The 22,500-nt window shown below is 46.1% G+C and overlaps 1 non-coding gene across 1 annotated transcript; it reads right to left on the bottom strand.

Annotated features, from left to right (window-relative positions):
• Positions 1 to 14: 14 nt before the first annotated feature.
• Positions 15 to 169, bottom strand: LOC131292118 (5.8S ribosomal RNA). The gene has a single exon (XR_009189816.1). It is a non-coding gene; the product is annotated as a 5.8S ribosomal RNA (ribosomal RNA).
• Between the last annotated feature and the right edge of the window lie 22,331 nt (positions 170 to 22,500).

Genomic DNA, 22,500 nt, shown 5'->3' with positions numbered 1-22,500 from the left:
CATTTCTCAAATATAAGCGCTCAGTCATCTGTACATCATGGTAGGTTCCCACGACGTGCAATATGCGTTCAACTTATCAATGTTCATGTGTCCTGCAGTTCACATTATGACGCGCAGTTAGCTGCGGTCTTCATCGATCCATGAGCCGAGTGATCCACTGCCGAGGGTGACTAACTTGCGTAAGCCGCCGCTGTGCGCGTATACCCGTTCCCCGTAGGGAGGAGCAAGCCGCCGCTTAGAGACGAAGCATAAAGTGTCCTCATTCCACATAGGGCAAGCTGGATTAATCCATTTTACCCAGGACGGCCGAAGCGGCGTGGACCAGGGGAGAACTGAACCTTATACTTCACACCACAGTAAGTCTACGTGTCCTCTTCCACATAGGGCAAGCTAGAACTAACTATCTTACCCAGGACTGCCGAAGCAGCGTGGACCAGGGGAGGAACACACTTTTCATGGAAACGTAAGGCATCCATGACTGCCATAACGTAAGCCGCCGCTGTGCGCGTATACCCGTTCCCCGTAGGGAGGAGCAAGCCGCCGCTTAGAGACGAAGCATAAAGTGTCCTCATTCCACATAGGGCAAGCTGGATGAATCCATTTTACCCAGGACGGCCGAAGCGGCGTGGACCAGGGGAGAACTGAACCTTATACTTCACACCACAGTAAGTCTACGTGTCCTCTTCCACATAGGGCAAGCTAGAACTAACTATCTTACCCAGGACTGCCGAAGCAGCGTGGACCAGGGGAGGAACACACTTTTCATGGAAACGTAAGGCATCCATGACTGCCATAACGTAAGCCGCCGCTGTGCGCGTATACCCGTTCCCCGTAGGGAGGAGCAAGCCGCCGCTTAGAGACGAAGCATAAAGTGTCCTCATTCCACATAGGGCAAGCTGGATGAATCCATTTTACCCAGGACGGCCGAAGCGGCGTGGACCAGGGGAGAACTGAACTTTATACTTCACACCACAGTAAGTCTACGTGTCCTCTTCCACATAGGGCAAGCTAGAACTAACTATCTTACCCAGGACTGCCGAAGCAGCGTGGACCAGGGGAGGAACACACTTTTCATAGAAACGTAAGGCATCCATGACTGCCATAGTGCGTAAGCCGCCGCTGTGCGCGTAAACCCGTTCCCCGTAGGGAGGAGTCAAGCCGCCGCTTAGAGACGAAGTATGAAGTGTCCTCTTCCACATAGGGCAAGCTAGAATGAACTATCTTACCCAGGACCGCCGAAGCAGCGTGGACCAGGGGAGAACTGAACTTTATACTTCACACCACAGTATTGAGTAATGTGCCCTCTTCCACATAGGGCAAGCTGGAATGTTCCATTTTACCCAGGACGGCCGAAGCGGCGTGGACCAGTGGAGGACTACACAATCATGAGGTTTGATATCGACTTGTGTGTTTCAATAGGATACCGATGGTATGGTTTGAACCGATTTGATTTAGCCATTCTGAAGTCATCACTTGGTTGAAGCGCTGAACTAGGGAGGGGCATCGTTTACATATATATTGGTTTTCGCATGCTCTACTAGGTTAATGTCATGAGGTTGGCTATCGAGCATGCCCAAGTGATGACTTGATTGTGTGCTTGCTTGAATTCTTCACATTTCATACCATCGGTTAGTTGTCGAATCATTCCTCGATCATAACCTTCGTTCTTGGTTCATGTATGCTCTCTTCCACATAGGGCAAGCTAGAATTAACTATCTTACCCAGGACCGCCGAAGCAGCGTGGACCAGGGGAGAACTATACTTTGTCTTGTATGCCCTCTTCCACATAGGGCAAGCTAGAACTAACTATCTTACCCAGGACCGCCGAAGCAGCGTGGACCAGTGGAGGACTATACTTTGTTCATAACACCACAGTATTGAGTAATGTGCCCTCTTCCACATAGGGCAAGCTAGAATGAACTATCTTACCCAGGACCGCCGGAGCAGTGTGGACCAGTGGAGGACTACACAATCATGAGGTTTGATATCGACTTGTGTGTTTCAATAGGGTACCGATGGTATGTTTTGAACCGATTTGATTTAGCCATTCTGAAGTCATCACTTGGTTGAAGCGCTGAACTAGGGAGGGGCATCGTTTACATATATATTGGTTTTCGCATGCTCTACTAGGTTAATGTCATAGGGTTGGCTATCGAGCATGCCCAAGTGATGACTTGATTGTGTGCTTGCTTGAATTCTTCACATTTCATACCATCGGTTAGTTGTCGAATCATTCCTCGATCATAACCTTCGTTCTTGGTTCATGTATGCTCTCTTCCACATAGGGCAAGCTAGAATTAACTATCTTACCCAGGACCGCCGAAGCAGCGTGGACCAGGGGAGAACTATACTTTGTCTTGTATGCCCTCTTCCACATAGGGCAAGCTAGAACTAACTATCTTACCCAGGACCGCCGAAGCAGCGTGGACCAGTGGAGGACTATACTTTGTTCATTACACCACAGTATTAAGTATGGTGTCCTCTTCCACATAGGGCAAGCTAGAACTAACTATCTTACCCAGGACCGCCGAAGCAGTGTGGACCAGGGGAGGACTATACTTTATACTTCACACACTAGCCATACTGAAGTCATCACTTGGTTGAAGCGCTGAACTACGGCGGGGTAATCGTTTACAGGTTATAATCATATAGCTGCATGCTCATTAGTAGATAATGGAATATTGTATGGCAATATGAGCATGCCCAAGTGATGACTTTGTTTCAAGCTCAACAGGTAGGGTATTGAGTCCTCTTCCACATAGGGCAAGCTAGAATGAACTATCTTACCCAGGACCGCCGGAGCAGCGTGGACCAGTGGAGGACTCTATACTTTATACTTCACACCACAGTATTGAGTACGACTTGCATAAAGCCCCTAATGAGAACCACGAGGGCTCTCTCAATGTAGAACCACGAGGGCTCTAGTACCGATTCTCTCGGTACGGCTTGGTCCGTGTTCCTTTATGCTTGTACTCTAAGTATTAAGTATTGTGTCCTCTTCCACATAGGGCAAGCTAGAACTAACTATCTTACCCAGGACCGCCGAAGCAGTGTGGACCAGGGGAGGACTATACTTTATACTTCACACACTAGCCATACTGAAGTCATCACTTGGTGGGGGTGAACTACGGCGGTATCTATCGTTTTGGTTCGGTCTATATAGGGTCGCTTGCATGCTCATTCGAATATAATGTAATTGTGTATGGCAATATGAGCATGCCCAAGTGATGACTTTGTTTCAAGCTCAACAGGTAGGGTATTGAGTCCTCTTCCACATAGGGCAAGCTAGAATGAACTATCTTACCCAGGACCGCCGGAGCAGCGTGGACCAGTGGAGGACTCTATACTTTATACTTCACACCACAGTATTGAGTACTTCTTGCATAAAGCCCCTAATGAGAACCACGAGGGCTCTCTCAATGTAGAACCACAAGGGCTCTAGTACCGATTCTCTCGGTACGGCTTGGTCCGTGTTCCTTTATGCTTGTACTCTTAGAAAGTCTCAACCCGGAGGTCTTGACTTTGATTGTCATAGTTGGACTACGACGGGGCATCCGACCATTGCTGATCGAACACCCCTGATTCACCATCTTTCGGGTAGGCGGTACGCGTACCTCCGGACGCGGAAGTCTCAACCCGGAGGTCTTGACTTTGATTGTCATAGTTGGACTACGACGGGGTATCCGACTCATCGAATACCCCAGAAGCACACCATCTTTCGGGTAGGCGGTACGCGTACCTCCGGACGCGGAAGTCTCAACCCGGAGGTCTTGACTTTGATTGTCATAGTTGGACTACGACGGGGTATCCGACTCATCGAATACCCCAGAAGCACACCATCTTTCGGGTAGGCGGTACGCGTACCTCCGGACGCGGAAAGTCTCAACCCGGAGGTCTTGACTTTGGTTGTCATAGTTGGACTATGACGGGGCATCCGACCATTGCTGATCGAACACCCCTGTTACACCATCTTTCGGATAGGCGGTGCGCGACACCACCGACGCGGAAAGTCTCAACCCGGAGGTCTTGACTTTGTATTGTTGGATAGTCCTCTTCCACTATAGGGCAAGCTGGAAATATTCCATTTTACCCAGGACTGCCGAGGCAGCGTGGACCAGGGGAGAACTTCACGGAATCTTCAGGCATCCATGATTGCCATAGTGCGTAAGCCGCCGCTGTGCGCGTCAACTCGTTCCCCGTGAGGAGGAGTCTAGCCGCCGCTAAAAGACGAAGCATTAAGTGTCCTCATTCCACTATAGGGCAAGCTAGAATTAACTATCTTACCCAGGACCGCCGAAGCAGCGTGGACCAGGCGAGGACTATACTTTATACTTCACACCACAGTATTGAGTACTTCTTGCATAAAGCCCCTAATGAGAACCACGAGGGCTCTCTCAATGTAGAACCACGAGGGCTCTAGTACCGATTCTCTCGGTACGGCTTGGTCCGTGTTCCTTTATGCTTGTACTCGCGGAAAGTCTCAACCCGGAGGTCTTGACTTTGATTGTCATAGTTGGACTACGACGGGGCATCCGACCATTGCTGACCGAACACCCCTGATTCATCATCTTTCGGATAGGAGGTGCGCCCACCTCCGACGCGGAAGTCTCAACCCGGAGGTTCGGACTTAGAGTTTTTCCCATTTAAAAGTTTTTCTCTTAGCCATACTGAAGTCATCACTTGGTGAACGATTGAACTAGGGCGGGTTAATCGTTTATAGGTATCATGTGGTTTGCATGCTCTCTTAGGTTAAGGTCATGTGGTTGGCTATCGAGCATGCCCAAGTGATGACTTTGTTTCACGCTTGCTTGATTTCTTCATGATTCCCTGTTATATAGTGTAATCATTCGAGAACAGGGAATCTTTGGTTTTGCTCAACAGGTATTGGATGTCAACTTGGTATCTAGATCGCATTAAGTCTCAACCCTTAGGTTCGGACTTGTATAGTGACATCTTGTTACGGTCTTGAGTCTCAACCCGCAGGTTCGGACTACTTAGTGTTTGATCGAATATAATATGGCAACTTGTGCCTAAGTCTCAACCCGCAGGTTCGGACTTCTGTTTATTTGGCCAATGTATGTATAAGGCAACTTGTGCCTAAGTCTCAACCCGCAGGTTCGGACTTGTGTATTTGTTCGAAGTCATGTATAAGGCAACGTGTGCCTAAGTCTCAACCCGCAGGTTCGGACTTGTTAGTGTTTCGTCAACTTTCATATGGCAACTTGTGCCTAAGTCTCAACCCGCAGGTTCGGACTTGTGTATTTGTTCGAAGTCATGTATAAGGCAACTTGTGCCTAAGTCTCAACCCGCAGGTTCGGACTTGTGTATTTGTTCGAAGTCATGTATAAGGCAACGTGTGCCTAAGTCTCAACCCGCAGGTTCGGACTTGTTAGTGTTTCGTCAACTTTCATATGGCAACTTGTGCCTGAGTCTCAACCCGCAGGTTCGGACTTCTATAGTGTTTCGTCAATTATCATATGGCAACTTGTGCCGAAGTCTCAACCCGCAGGTTCGGACTTCTGGAAGGATCACTTGGCCACTAATGATCCTTCCGCAGGTTCACCTACGGAAACCTTGTTACGACTTTTACTTCCTCTAAATCATCAAGTTCGGTCAACTTCGATAAAGCAGACGCGGTTCACGAGGATCCAGCGAACGATCATCTCCAAAGACCTCACTAAATAATCCATCGGTAGTAGCGACGGGCGGTGTGTACAAAGGGCAGGGACGTATTCAACGCTGGCTGATGACCAGCACTTACTAGAAGTTCCGAGTTCATATGGACCATTGCAATCCATAATCCCTACTAAGTGAGTATTTGAGTGATTTCCCGTTCCTCTCGGAATAGGAGACACGCTGCTACCCACATTGTAGCACGCGTGTAGCCCAGAACATCTAAGGGCATCACGGACCTGTTATCGCTCGATCTCATTTTGCTAAACACAAATTGTCCTGCTAAGCAGCGTACCGTAAGTGCACTTGCGCACACGAACAGCGAAGGTGTCAGGTCATACTCCACCGAAAGGTCCTAACCCGTTCCAATCGGCATCGACGCATTAACGCTGACTGCGTTCTAGTTAGCATATGTGAGTCACGTTCGTTATCGGAATTAACCAGACAAATCAATCCACGAACTAAGAACGGCCATGCACCACTACCCTTAAATTTGAGAAAGAGCTATTAATCTGTCTCACCTCCATAAGTTCGGACCTGGTAAGTTTTCCCGTGTTGAGTCAAATTGAACCGCAAGCTCCATTTCATTGTGGTGCCCTTCCGTCAATTCCTTTAAGTTTCAACTTTGCAACCATACTTCCCCCGGAACCTGACTTTGGTTTCCCGGAAGCTACTGAGAGCACCTGGTTGTAGCGTCTCCCAATTGCTAGTTGGCATCGTTTACGGTTAGAACTAGGGCGGTATCTAATCGCCTTCGATCCTCTAACTTTCGTTCTTGATTAAAGAAAGCATCCTTGACAAATGCCTTCGCTTTAGTTAGTCTTACGACGGTCTACGAATTTCACCTCTCGCGCCGTAATACTAGTGTCCCCAACTACTTCTGTTAATCATTACCTCCGGTCTGAGTACAAACCAATGAAAGATTAGACCAAGGTCGTATTCCATTATTCCATGCAAGATTATTCTAGGGCGTTTGGGCACCCTGCTTTAAGCACTCTAATTTGTTCAAGGTAAACGTGAGCGGTCGAGCTCTATGTTACACTTGCACCCGTTGAAGGGCACACCATGACACAGACTTGGTGCCCTACCACACCATTGAGTCGCAACCAGATTCCGACTTGGCCCACCGACCACGGGTTGACCGGGTCGGCGGAGCCGGACTGTGTTGGACAAGTATCAACTTCGAACGTTTTAACCGCAACAATTTTAATATACGCTAGTGGAGCTGGAATTACCGCGGCTGCTGGCACCAGACTTGCCCTCCACTTGATCCTCGTAGAAGGATTTATGCTCTACTCATTCCAATTATGAAACATCATTAAAGAGTTTCATATTGTTATTTCTCGTCACTACCTCCCCGTCCCGGGATTGGGTAATTTACGCGCCTGCTGCCTTCCTTGGATGTGGTAGCCATTTCTCAGGCTCCCTCTCCGGAATCGAACCCTGATTCCCCGTTACCCGTTGCAACCATGGTAGTCCTCTATACTACCATCCATAGTTGATAGGGCAGATATTTGCGAGATCTGTCGTCGGTGCGAGACCATACGATCAGCATCATTATCCAGACTTCAACTCAATGACACGGAGAACCCGCGATTGGTTTGACTAATAAGTGCACCAGTTCCCGCGAGGGTCCTGGCATGTTGCATGTATTAGCTCTAGATTTTCCACAGTTATCCAAGTAACTAGGTTGATGATCTCGTAAATTATAGCTGTTATACTGAGCCTTATGCGGTTTCACATTAAATCTGTTTGTACTTAGACATGCATGGCTTAACCTTTGAGACGAGCGTATATTACTGGTAGGATCAACCAGAATTCCGACTTTGCGTTCGAATGTTCATTGTCCCATTGCACCCGGAGGAGCAAACACCACGTTCTATATGTTGTCAAGTCCGGTAGCACACGGGAGGCGAGCCCCCGTGCGAACCTCATTGCCCTCGTATCACACACACCCGATGCACCGGACAGGCACTTGAGCGGCATTCGACTCCGCTAAGCGCACGTGCGCCCGATTGTGCATGCGCTGACGGGGCCTTCATACCCCTACCACAGCGACCTTATGCCAAACTTCCATGAATACTTAGGTGAGCTGACAAGGGCCTTCATATCCCTACCATCAACTAAAGGACACGCTAGGCGCGTCCGATCATTGCAACTGCGGGGCTTTCATACCCCAATCACCACAGTACGCAATTCACCAGAGTTTAATCACAACCCCCCCGGACATGGCACACTATTAACTTGCAACAAAACTTAGTGTGTGCCGGGCACATCGGTTCCACAAAATCATTCCCGATGTACCCCAATTGGGGTTGTGAACGCATCCATGGTCCTCTGACACACCCAACCAAGCGTGGATACTACATACCTCAAACACCCAGTACACTAACAGACAAATCAACATATGGTTGCTTTCCCCCAGACATTTGCCAATCACTTGGCACCCGGACGGGAACTCGCTCCTGATTGCGCCAATGCCACCCATTTGCCAAGAGCGAGTTCTGTATGTAGATTTCATTTGGAAAGACAACCGTGTACTGGATATTCTATCCGACGATTACAGATGACGAGTACGAGACTCGACTACACTCACGGATAATACATTTTGGGTCGAGATTGCTTTCGGGGTTTTCGATTGGTCTTGCGCTTGTAAACGTATAACTTTGACTTGTGGTAACCTCGGTATGTTAGTCGATCACGTGGTTGTGAACTGGGTAAGGGTGGGCAATCTGTTCACTTGCACTCTGGGTAGGAATATGGTGAGCGCTATAGGTTAAAGATCATGGTATGGTTCCATCGTGATGACTTTCGCTAGATAGTAGTATGTTTGGATAGTTATAACGTTTTTAGCCATTTGTTCATAGTGTTCGGTCCATTGAGGAATTCGATTGGTCTTTGCTTCACACACGTGGTCGATCACTTGGATGTGAACTAGGGTGAGATTAAGGTGTTCACTAGTGCTCTTCGGTTTTGGATCAGTAATGAGCACTTGATTGGTTTCGCATAATATGTATCCATAGTGATGACTCTTTCCAGCTTAAGATTTCGTTACCAGTTTCGAATCCTCCCCACGTTCGCTTTTACTTGGTTAGGTTTTCGAGTGTAGATTTGAAAGCAATCTCATGTATGTATCCCATCTGATATAAGCCACTGACAGTTCATGTCACCTCGTTCAACTCTCGCTGGGTCACAGAAGTATGTTACTGCGCCCATTATCCCTACTCGGATAGGTTCGGTTCGTTCGTTTTATACTACGGTGAGTAAACTCAATTTGTGCATCGCATAGCCATGGAAAGCAAGCTTTCGCGGGCCTCTTCGACTGTTTTGATACGAGCTGTGCCCGTGATGCTTGTCATCCCAGGATACTAGACCCCTTTGGACGACCGCATGACCATCAGAAAGTAAATTCCACGTTCGGTTTATTTGCTACTTCCACCGTTCTAGTACTATGGGGTTGGAACCCCTAACATAAAGTATCTATGTAGAACCACGAGGGCTCTCAATGTAGAACCACAAGGGCTCTAGTACCGATTCTCTCGGTACGCTTGGTCCGTGTTCCTTTATGTTTGTACTCTTGTGTGTATAAAATTCATGTTCGATTTGGGATATTTGCTACTTTCACCTGTGCGCTGTGTATAACTACGGAGAAACTCAATTTGTGCATCGCATAGCCATGGAAAGCAAGCTTTCGCGGGCCTCTTCGACTGTTTTGATACGAGACTGTGCCCGTGATGCTTGTCATCCCAGGATACTAGACCCCTTTGGACGACCGCATGACCAACAGAATGTAAATTCCAGTTCGTTTTTGGATATTTGCTACTGTCACCGTTTGAGTACTATGGGGCTTGAACCCCTAACATAAAGTCTTTGTGTAGAACCACGAGGGCTCTATAGTACCGATTCTCTCGGCACGCTTGGTCCGTGTTCCTTTATGTTCGTACTCTTGTGTGTATAATATTCATGTTCGGTTTGGGATATTTGCTACTGTCACCGTTTGAGTACTATGGGGCTTGAACCCCTAACATAAAGTCTTTGTGTAGAACCACGAGGGCTCTATAGTACCGATTCTCTCGGCACGCTTGGTCCGTGTTCCTTTATGTTCGTACTCTTGTGTGTATAATATACATGTTCGGTTTGGGATATTTGCTACTTTCACCTGGGTCCCGTTCTTCATACAAGTCTGCCTTGCTAATGTGGTAACTTTATAGTGTAGTTCTGACATCCCAATTTTGGGACTTAGCCGATTTTTCATGAATTTCCATATGACCCATAGGGTCCCTTTCTTCATACAAGCTTGCCTAGGGCGATCGGTCAAAACTTGTCTTACTATTCGATTGGTCTTCGCAGTTTCACCCTAGGCAATTCGCCTAGGTCTGTCTTCTTGAGGAGGCCAAAACCCGAAATAAGGAGGTCTGGCCGACCCTGAAACCTCCCCTGTCTTAACTACACTAACCCGATTTTTCAGGGTCCTCAGCGCCATACAACTTTGCCTAGGTCACTTATACTCTTGACTTAGGCCATCTGACTTGGTCCGTGTTTCTTCTTAGGGTTCACCTAGGTACTTTGCCTTGCTTGATGTGGTAACTTTTTAGTGTAGTTCAGACATCCCAATTTTGGGACTTAGCCGATTTTTCATGGATTTTCCATATGACCCATAGGGTCCCTTTCTTCATACAAGCTTGCCTAGGGCGATCGGTCAAAACTTGTCTTACTATTCGATTGGTCTTCGCACTTTCACCCTAGGCAGTTTGCCTAGGTGTAGCTTCTTGAGGAGGTCAAAACCCAAAATAAGGAGGTTCAGCCGACCCAAAAACCTCCCCTGTCTGAACTACACTAACCCGATTTTTCAGGGTCCTCAGCGCCATACAACTTTGCCTAGGTCACTTGTACTCTTGACTTAGGCCATCTGACTTGGTCCGTGTTTCTTCCTAGGGTTCACCTAGGTACTTTGCCTTGCTTGATGTGGTAACTTTTTAGTGTAGTTCAGACATCCCAATTTTGGGACTTAGCCGATTTTTCATGTATTTCCATATGACCCATAGGGTCCCTTTCTTCATACAAGCTTGCCTAGGGCGATCGGTCAAAACTTGTCTTACTATTCGATTGGTCTTCGCACTTTCACCCTAGGCAGTTTGCCTAGGTGTAGCTTCTTGAGGAGGTCAAAACCCAAAATAAGGAGGTTCAGCCGACCCAAAAACCTCCCCTGTCTGAACTACACTAACCCGATTTTTCAGGGTCCTCAGCGCCATACAACTTTGCCTAGGTCACTTGTACTCTTGACTTAGGCCATCTGACTTGGTCCGTGTTTCTTCCTAGGGTTCACCTAGGTACTTTGCCTTGCTTGATGTGGTAACTTTTTAGTGTAGTTCAGACATCCCAATTTTGGGACTTAGCCGATTTTTCATGTATTTCCATATGACCCATAGGGTCCCTTTCTTCATACAAGCTTGCCTAGGGCGATCGGTCAAAACTTGTCTTACTATTCGATTGGTCTTCGCACTTTCACCCTAGGCAGTTTGCCTAGGTGTAGCTTCTTGAGGAGGTCAAAACCCAAAATAAGGAGGTTCAGCCGACCCAAAAACCTCCCCTGTCTAAACTACACTAACCAGATTTTTCAGAGTCCTCACCGTCATACAACTTTGCCTAGGTCACTTGTTCTCTTGACTTAGGCCATCTGACTTGGTCCGTGTTTCTTGCTAGGGTTCACCTAGGTACTTTGCCTTGCTTGATGTGGTAACTTTTTAGTGTAGTTCAGACATCCCAATTTTGGGACTTAGCCGATTTTTCATGTATTTCCATATGACCCATAGGGTCCCTTTCTTCATACAAGCTTGCCTAGGGCGATCGGTCAAAACTTGTCTTACTATTCGATTGGTCTTCGCACTTTCACCCTAGGCAGTTTGCCTAGGTGTAGCTTCTTGAGGAGGTCAAAACCCAAAATAAGGAGGTTCAGCCGACCCAAAAACCTCCCCTGTCTAAGCTACACTAACCAGATTTTTCAGGGTCCTCACCGTCATACAACTTTGCCTAGGTCACTTGCACTCTTGACTTAGGCCATCTGACTTGGTCCGTGTTTCTTGCTAGGGTTCACCTAGGTAGTTTGCCTTGCTTGATGTGGTAACTTTTTAGTGTAGTTCTGACATCCCAATTTTGGGACTTAGCCGATTTTTCATGTATTTCCATATGACCCTTAGGGTCCCTTTCTTCATACAAGCTTGCCTAGGGCGATCGGTCAAAACTTGTCTTACTATTCGATTGGTCTTCGCACTTTCACCCTAGGCAGTTTGCCTAGGTGTAGCTTCTTGATGAGGCCAAAACCCAAAATAAGGGGGTTCGGCCGACCCAAAAACCTACCCTGTCTAAACTACACTAACCAGATTTTTCAGGGTCCTCAGCGCCATACAACTTTGCCTAGGTCACTTGCACTCTTGACTTAGGCCATCTGACTTGGTCCGTGTTTCTTCCTAGGGTTCACCTAGGTACTTTGCCTTGCTTGGTGTGGTAACTTTTTAGTGTAGTTCTGACATCCTCATTTTGGGACTTAGCCGATTTTTCGTAAAATACCATATGACCCATATGGGTCCTTTCCTTCATATAAGTTTGCCTTGCTTGGTATGGTAACATTTGAGTGTAGTTCTGACATCATCATTTTGGGACTTAGCCGATTTTTCGTAAAATACCATATGACCCATATGGGTCCTTTGCTTCATATAAGTTTGCCTTGCTTGGGGTGGTAACATTTGAGTGTAGTTCTGACATCCCCATTTTGGGACTTAGCCGATTTTTCAATCAATACCATATGACCCATCAGGGTCCTTTGCTTCATATAAGTTTGCCTTGCTTGGTGTGGTAACATTTGAGTGTAGTTCTGACATCCCCATTTTGGGACTTAGCCGATTTTTCGTAAAATACCATATGACCCATCAGGGTCCTTGCCTTCATATAAGTTTGCCTTGCTTGGTGTGGTAACATTTGAGTGTAGTTCTGACATCATCATTTTGGGACTTAGCCGATTTTTCGTAAAATACCATATGACCCATCAGGGTCCTTTGCTTCATATAAGTTTGCCTTGCTTGGTGTGGTAACATTTGAGTGTAGTTCTGACATCACCATTTTGGGACTTAGCCGATTTTTCGTAAAATATCATATGACCCATCAGGGTCCTTGCCTTCATATAAGTTTGCCTTGCTTGGTGTGGTAACACATGAGTGTAGTTCTGACATCCCCATTTTGGGACTTAGCCGATTTTTCGATCCATACCATATGACCCATCAGGGTCCTTTGCTTCATATAAGTTTGCCTTGCTTGGTGTGGTAACATTTGAGTGTAGTTCTGACATCCCCATTTTGGGACTTAGCCGATTTTTCGTAAAATACCATATGACCCATCAGGGTCCTTTGCTTCATATAAGTTTGCCTTGCTTGGTGTGGTAACACATGAGTGTAGTTCTGACATCCCCATTTTGGGACTTAGCCGATTTTTCGTAAAATACCATATGACCCATCAGGGTCCTTTGCTTCATATAAGTTTGCCTTGCTTGGTGTGGTAACATTTGAGTGTAGTTCTGACATCCCCATTTTGGGACTTAGCCGATTTTTCGATCCATACCATATGACCCATCAGGGTCCTTTGCTTCATATAAGTTTGCCTTGCTTGGTGTGGTAACACATGAGTGTAGTTCTGACATCCCCATTTTGGGACTTAGCCGATTTTTCGTAAAATACCATATGACCCATCAGGGTCCTTTGCTTCATATAAGTTTGCCTTGCTTGGTGTGGTAACATTTTAGTGTAGTTCTGACATCACCATTTTGGGACTTAGCCGATTTTTCGATCCATACCATATGACCCATCAGGGTCCTTTGCTTCATATAAGTTTGCCTTGCTTGGTGTGGTAACACATGAGTGTAGTTCTGACATCCCCATTTTGGGACTTAGCCGATTTTTCGTAAAATACCATATGACCCATCAGGGTCCTTTGCTTCATATAAGTTTGCCTTGCTTGGTGTGGTAACATTTTAGTGTAGTTCTGACATCACCATTTTGGGACTTAGCCGATTTTTCGTAAAATACCATATGACCCATCAGGGTCCTTGCCTTCATATAAGTTTGCCTTGCTTTGTGTGGTAACATTTTAGTGTAGTTCTGACATCACCATTTTGGGACTTAGCCGATTTTTCGTAAAATACCATATGACCCATCAGGGTCCTTTGCTTCATATAAGTTTGCCTTGCTTGGTGTGGTAACACATGAGTGTAGTTCTGACATCCCCATTTTGGGACTTAGCCGATTTTTCGACCAATACCATATGACCCATCAGGGTCCTTTGCTTCATATAAGTTTGCCTTGCTTGGTGTGGTAACATTTGAGTGTAGTTCTGACATCCCCATTTTGGGACTTAGCCGATTTTTCGATCCATCCTATATGACCCATCAGGGTCCTTTTTCTTCATATAAGTTTCCCAAGACTTAGTGCTTTTTACCTTTGGACACCAATATCACCCTTACGGGTTTCTTTGATCTTCTCACTTTGTATTGACCAAATGTAGGTCTTGCCATGCCAAACATATAATTGTTCTACACCAAGTCTCTATCTCGTACCGCCAGCTCGGTACATTCGATCAACCTGCCCTTAAGGCACCCGGGACTTAGCCATTTTTTCACATTTTTCATGATTTTGAGGCAACTTTTCTCGACTTTGTCACCTTATATCACCAAGATCCTTTCCCTTTAGCGCTTCACTCTGTTCGTATGATATTTAGCGCTGACTATCACCTTTCTATCGCTGACCTCAACTTCTTATTCGGTGCCATAGAGCCAGAGATATTTGGTGTATGCTGTTATAAGGGAAGTTTGTCACTTTTTCAAAGGCCCACTTTGGGACGCCCATATCTCACCTTCAGGTATCTTCGATCTTCTTGTCGTCTATGGACGAAACTTAGGTCTTGTATTGGCCAACTTATAAATGTTCTACGGCCAAGCCGTATCTCTTACCGCCAGCCCGGTATTCATGGACTTAGTCGGATTTTCGCCTCTCGTGGTAACAATTTCTGACTTTGACTCACAATAACACCCGAACGGTCACATGCTAGCGCTTTGCTTGGTAGGAATTATAGTTAGCGCTACCTTTTCTCTTTCCATCGATACCTTGTTCGTTCCATTCCATGCCATACAGCCGAAGTTATGATGTTTCCCGTTTTCCATATCATCTGGAGCTTATGCTCTGGGAAAACCATCTAACACCTGTACCACCCTTTTGGGTACCACCGATCTCGTCACTATGTTCGGGCCAAATATAGGTTATAACATGCCCAACATATAATTGTTCTACACCAAGTCTCTATCTCTTACCGCCTGCTCGGTATTTTACTCGTAAGTCCAAATTTCACAACTTGTACTTTTTGGCCCAATGTACTCGAGTTTCAATTTTGGTAACATTTTTCGACTTTGACGCTTAATAACTTCCAAATCATGCTAGTTAGCGCTTTGCTTTCTTCTAGTCGTATCTAGCGCTGGGTGTTACCTTTCCAAAACATATCCTAGCTCTACAATCCATGCCATACAGCCGGAGCTACATGGTGCACAAGTCAAATCCATTTTAGCCATGTTTCATTTTTGCTAATTTTTGACCACTCGTATCACCCTTCCAGAGTGGTCCGATCTTCTCGCTTTCTATGGACGACTTTTAGGTCTCGTAGAGGCAAGCTTATAAGTATTCTACGTCAACCCGCTATCTCTTACCGCTTGCTCGGTATTCTTGGTCTTGTGTGATTTTTGGCCATTTTGGTATTATTTTTCCACTTTGTCGCTTAATAACTCAGTTTTGCTCAACACTTAGCGCTTCGGTTGTTTGGGATTATAGTTAGCGCTCGGTTCGACCTTTCCAACACTGATCTAAGCTTGTCAATTCGTTCCATACAGCCTGAGTTATTCGCGATACCGTGTTTCAACCCATTTCTCAAGTCTCGTTTTGGTCCAACTTTGAACCAGCCATATCACCCTGATGGGTACCTCCGATCTTCTCGCTCTATATTGGCCAAAGTTAGGTCTTGTGGTAACGTACTTATGATTGTTCTACGCCGTGTTCGTAGCTCTTATCGTTCGCCCGCTATTTTCGATCATAAGGTGAATTTTCGCCTCTAAACCACCATTTTTCACCTTTGCCCTCTAATATGACCGACTTGCTCAACACCTAGCGCTTCGCTTGGTAGGACACATAGCTAGCGCTCGTTGAGACCTTTCCAACGCATATCCAAGCTTTCCGATCCGAGCCATACAGCCTGAGCTATACGCGATACCGTTTTTCCCATTTTCTTGGTCACATGCACTTTAGGGTACCCCTTTTTGCCTTTGACCCTTAATACCTCCTCCGGGTCACTAGTAGGCGCTTAGCTTGGTAGGAAACATAGCTAGAGCAGGCCTTCACCTTTCCAAAACTGCCTCAAGTGTTCCGATCCGACATCTAGAACCAAAGTTATGGTCATTCCCATCATGCTCTACTTTCATGGTCAACCTCCACCAAGCACACCTAGGTTGGACCAACTTTCACCAACTCATCTCGAACCCCAAATTTGCTTCGACCTACTAGGTTTCCCTAGTAAAGTGGTCAAAACATCCATTACAACACGACTGGTCTTTCTGGTGGTCGACCTAGGCGACTTTGTTCGACGACCACCACCCCATGGAACTAAAAGACGTCCCTTGATACGGACCACCGATACATTTTCCGGCCTGTCTAAACTACACTCATCGAAATTTTTTTGGGTCCCCACCGTCATACAAGTTTGCCTAGGTCAAGTTTTTCTTCCGGATCGGCCGCGGACCTCACTTTTCATTATCTAGGGAGGCCATAGGGCCCCAAAAGGGGTTTTTTAAAATTTTCGACACTTTCGACTTTGGTCGGATTTTTTCCGATTTTGGTCCGACCTAGGGACTTGGTGGTCCAAGGAGCCTCGGGACCAAACTTTTTTCTCAGGGGTCCCTACCTCCATACAACTTTGCCTAGGTAAATTTTTTGTTCCAAATCGACCGCGGATTTCACTTTTCAATATCTGGGGCTCGTGTAGAGTCCGAATATGAGGTTTTCTCATTTTTCGACATTTTCGACTTTTTTCGACTTTTTTCGGGTTTTTCGACCTAGGGGTCCGCCGAACAAATTTTGGGTCAAAAATTTTTATTGAACTAGTCGAAAGTACGCAAAAAGATAAGACTTTTTGCCGAAGACACCATGCCCCGGAACCGACTCCTTCCCCTTCAAAATTGGGGACAAACGTGATTTTTGAAACTTTTCCTTAGGGAGCCCAAGACTTAGAAAATTTTCAAATTCTCGATTTTTCGATTGCGAGCTAGCGCTTTGCGGTCTTCGGCAATGTTGTAGATCTCGACGAGATAAGACTTTTTGGTCAAGAGACATTTTGCCCTCCGACCCCTCCTTCCCCCCGCAAATCGCCCCCCAAAGTGCAATTTTTGCATTTTCACCTCTTTGCACGCACTGTTCGGCCCAAATGACCCCTTTCTATGGGTCTGAGCGCTTTGCGGTCTTCGGCAAACTTTTAGAGCGTACCAAGCCCTAATTATAATTGTTCTACACCACCTTCGTACCTCTTCATCCCTGGCCGCTATTCGCGTACCAAGGTAATTTTTGTTCATTTTGTCAACATTTTTCATCTTTGACTGCTTATATCGGCCTTGCCATGAACCGATAGCGCTTCGCTGTGTTCTAACGTAAGTTAGTACTACTCAATACCTTTCCAAATCATGTCTTAGATTGTCATTTGCTTGCTTACAGCCGGAGCTATGAGTGATACCGTAAAAAGTACCGAAACTTGGAAAAATCCTTGGATCGACCATATCCCCCCTTTGGGGGCCAGATATCGAAAAAAGTTCTGATTCAAAAAGTTGCGCCTTAACGTGTTCTAGTTATGCCTAGAACATTTCACTTCGCTAGCTGGCCTGCAACTTAGCCGTAATTGGGATTTTAGGGTGTTCATGGAGGGCCCATTTCCTGCGACTTGGTATCTTTTGGGCCCTATGTTTCTCTAATATCTCCACGAGTTTTCCAGGTAGCCTTCTCATACTTTCAGGGTGCCTAGAACACCTCAAGACCTTTCCAACGCTATGCCGTTCGCCTCGCTCGGACATCTACAGCCAAAGTTATTCGAGGTACACGGTACCTTACCCTGTTTTCTCAGTACTTGGTCGAAAATTTCGATCAGCCATATGACCGACTTGGACAACCCTGAGCGGGTTGGCCCCATATAACTAAACTTTCGTCTCGTGTAGGCAAACTTATAAATATTCCACGTCAACTCGCTATCTCGTACCGCCTTGACGGTATACTTGGTCCAAGGGCCATTTCCAGCGACTTGGTCGCAATTTCGCTCTAAGTTTCGCTAATACCTTCGTCCGTGGACATGGTGATTTTTTGTTCGTATTTTTCCTTGATAGTCCCACTCAAGACTATTCCATACCAGAGCCAAGCGTCCCGCTAAGTGCCATACAGCCTGAGCAGTAATTCATGAAAGGTACCTCTACCAGTTTTTGCCATACTTGGGTACAAACTTTGTATCGCCCATATCTCCACTTTGGAGGCCAGCCAGCACCTTTGCCCCATATACTTTTTTCTTGGTCATACCATGCACTAAATATAATTGTTCTACGCCAACTTGCTATCTCTTCTCTAACTTGCCGTTATTCTTGGTCCAAGTCCCATTTCATTCGTTTTCGGACCCATTTTGCTATATGTTTCACTAATAGCTTCGGCCATGGACAAGCTGATATTCTGTTTGTATTTTTGCTTGATAGTCCCACTCAAGACCATTCCAAAACACACCGCAGCTTGTCGCTCGGTGGCAAACTGACCAAGTTATAATTCATGAAAGGTACCTCAACTTGGCACACCACGTGGTCGGCCCAAACCATAAACCAACCAAACGACCGACTTGGAGCACCCTGACCGGGTTGGCCCCATATAATAAAAGTTGCGTCTCTACACGCCCAACTTATGAATATTCTACGCCAAGTCGCTATCTCTTACCGGTAAGCCGGTATTCACCTTCCAAGGGTGATTTTGGTCAAGCGCCATTTCCTGCGACTTGGTCCCCGAATTGACCATCATCACCTAATATCTCCGTGGTCTTTCAACTCAGCCTCATGAAACTTTCAGGGTAGATAGGTCTTCCCAAGACCTTTCCAACGGTGAGCCGTTTGCCTCGCTCGGCCATCTACAGCCGAAGTTATTAATGGTACTTGGTACCTTACCCTGTTTTTTCCATACTTGTTCGTACTTGGGTACAAACTTTGGATCGCCCATATCTCCACTTTGGAGGCCAGCTAGCACCTTGGCCCCATATACTTTTTTGTTGGTCATGCCATGCACCAAATATAATTGTTCTACGCCAACTTGCTATCTCTTCTCCAACTTGCCGTTATTCTTGGTCCAATTCCCATTTCATTCGTTTTTGGACCCATTTTGCTATATGTTTCACTAATAGCTTCGGCCATGGACAAGCTGATTTTCGATTGGTATTTTTCCTTGATAGTCCCACTCAAGACCATTCCAAAACACACCGCAGCTTGTCGCTCGGTGGCAAACTGACCAAGTTATAATTCATGAAAGGTACCTCAACTTGGCACACCACGTGGTCGGCCCAAACCATAAACCAACCAAACGACCGACTTGGAGCACCCTGACCGGGTTGGCCCCATATAATAAAAGTTGCGTCTCTACACGCCCAACTTATGAATATTCTACGCCAAGTCGCTATCTCTTACCGGTAAGCCGGTATTCACCTTCCAAGGGTGATTTTGGTCAAGCGCCATTTCCTGCGACTTGGTCCCCGAATTGGACCATCATCACCTAATATCTCCGTGGTCTTTCAACTCAGCCTCATGAAACTTTCAGGGTAGATAGGTCTCCCCAAGACCTTTCCAACGGTGAGCCGTTTGCCTCGCTCGGCCATCTACAGCCGAAGTTATTAATGGTACTTGGTACCTTACCCTGTTTTTTCCATACTTGTTCGTACTTGGGTACAAACTTTGGATCGCCCATATCTCCACTTTGGAGGCCAGCCAGCACCTTGGCCCCATATACTTTTTTGTTGGTGATACCATGCACCAAATATAATTGTTCTACGCAAGCTTGCTATCTCTTCTCCAACTTGCGGTTATTTTTGACTCAAGTCCCATTTCCATAGTTTTTGGTACCAATTTGCTCTATGTTTCGCTAATAGCTTCGCCCAAGGACTTTGTGATTTTTTGTTCGCATTTTTCCTAAATAGTCCCACTCAAGACTATTCCAAATCACACCTTAGCTTGTCGCTCAGTGCCATACAGCCAGAGTTTTAATTCATGAAAGGTACATCACCTTGGTACACCACGTGGTCGGTCCAAACCATCAACCAACCATATGACCGACTTCGAGTCGAGCTAGCGGCTAGGCTCAATATAATGAAATGCGTGTCTTGATGCGAGCTACTGACGGTCTGAACAATGTAGCTCGCTAGCTCGTCTCTAAACTTGTGTTTTGGTCGAATATTGGGTGTTCATGTACCACTTCGGGTAACATGGACTTTGGTGCAACTTTACCACTTGTGCACTTAATAACTTCCCGGTCATTCAAGTCTTTGCCTTCATACTTTCAGGGTAGTTAGGTCTCGTCGAGACCTTTCCATACATATGCCAAACTCATCGATCGGACATCTATAGCCCGAGTTATTCGCGGTACACCGTACCTTACCCTGTTTTTTCCTCAATTGGGTACAAACCTTGGAACACCCATATCGCCCCTTTAGAGACTAGCTGGCACGTTGGCCTCATATAATGATAAGTGCACCTCAACTAGGGCTACTGACGGTCAGAACATTTCAACTTGCTAGCTCGGGCCCACACTTGTGTTTTTCTCGAATATATGGTTCAAGTGTGCCACTTTGGGCACTTTTGGACATTTTGTCCCCACACAACTTTCTTGCCTTGGTAGATAGGGTCTTGTGATCTTGGGCAAAAAGATGCACCAAGATAAAGTCTAACTTTCGTTCTTGTACCGCAAAGCGCTATCTCAAACACCCGAGGAGATAGAAAGTGATTATGTTCGGTATATCGGTCTTCCATGGCCTACTATGGTAAACCCCTGCAGGTATGCAACCGAAGGTGCTTGGTACATGTATTTGGTGCAATATCGGTGCAAAGTAGGTGTTTCCTTGATCGGGCTATAACTTTCTTGGTTGATGTTGGATTGCTTTGCGGTCTTCGGGGGATAGTTAGGGAACATGTTGGCCAACATTTCCTTATTCCTCAGCCTGGCCGTACCTCTTACCGTCTAGGCGGTATACATGCTCTAAGTTGGAACTTGTGTTCCTTTGGGTAACTTCTCTGACTTTGACGCTTAATAACTTTCGTTCATATGCAGTCTAAGCTCTGCAACTCTCAGGAAAGCTAGTACTACTCATTTCCTTTCCATATCAGTCTTTGGCTTGTCGATCCGATGTCTACAGCCTTACTTATTCACGTTCCCTGTGAAGGTAGGTTTTTGCCCATTTTCCAGTTCATGTGGTAACATTCCCGGTTTTTGCCGGCTTTCTCTTCATGTGGTAACTTGCTTGCTCATGTGGTAACTTGATAGTGTATTTCCGACAGACCCAATCTGGGACTTAGCCGATTTTTCTCGTCATATTATATGAATCCATCACTAGGCCATCTTGCTTGCTTGTGTGGTAACTTGAAAGTGTATGTCTGACAGACCCAATCTGGGACTTAGCCGATTTTTCTCTTCATATTATATGGATCCATCACTAAGGCATCTTGCTTGCTTGTGTGGTAACTTGATAGTGTATTTCTGACAGACCCAATCTGGGACTTAGCCGATTTTTCTCTTCATATTATATGGATCCATCATTAGGCCATCTTGCTTGCTTGTGTGGTAACTTGAAAGTGTATTTCCGACAGACCCAATCTCGGACTTAGCCGATTTTTCTCTTCATATTATATGGATCCTGGACTTAGCCGATTATTAGGTTATTATATATGGATCCTGGACTTAGCCGATTTTTCTGTTCATATCATATGGATCTTGGACTTAGCCGATTTTTCTCTTCATATCATATGGATCCTGGACTTAGCCGATTATTGAGTTAATATATATGGATCCGGGACTTAGCCGATTTTTCTCTTCATGTAATATGGATCCTGGACTTAGCCGATTTTTCTCTTCATATAATATGGATCCTGGACTTAGCCGATTATTAGGTTAATATATATGGATCCGGGACTTAGCCGATTTTTCTGTTCATATAATATGGATCCGGGACTTAGCCGATTTTTCTCTTCATATAATATGGATCCGGGACTTAGCCAATTTTTCTCTTCATGTGGTAACGTATGCCAATCGCTCACAAGTCATGGGATAAGGGTACTTGTGTTCTTCCATCTTCTAAGTCCCGCACGGGGACATCGTGATCGCCCCAAGTCCGGAATAGCGCCAAGTCAAGCCCCACGGTGGCCGTGCAGGACCTGTTAGCGGGGGCCCCACTGACAGCACTAATCCGGACTTAGAAATTATATCTTTCTAATCGAACACCACACACGCAACACCACCATACCACCATCTCCTTGCAAGTACCTAAGTACCCGCAACTCCATGGTGAAGGCAATGTCACTCCATCACCAACCTCTTTGCACTGCAAGCACTTGCGTACCCACAACACTCCGAAGAAGGCAACGGCGCGCGATGCTCGACTCCACACACCACACCACACCACACCACCGATGGCCAGCCAGCCAGCCAGCCCAACTAAGGGCTAACCCACCAACCAACCACCAATGGCCTAGGC

This window comes from Anopheles ziemanni (assembly GCF_943734765.1).
Source record: "Anopheles ziemanni chromosome X unlocalized genomic scaffold, idAnoZiCoDA_A2_x.2 X_unloc_32, whole genome shotgun sequence".
NCBI classification, from domain to species: Eukaryota; Metazoa; Arthropoda; class Insecta; order Diptera; family Culicidae; genus Anopheles; species Anopheles ziemanni.
The sequence above is the reverse complement of the archived record's forward strand: the minus strand, read 5'-3'. Positions and strand labels throughout refer to the sequence as shown.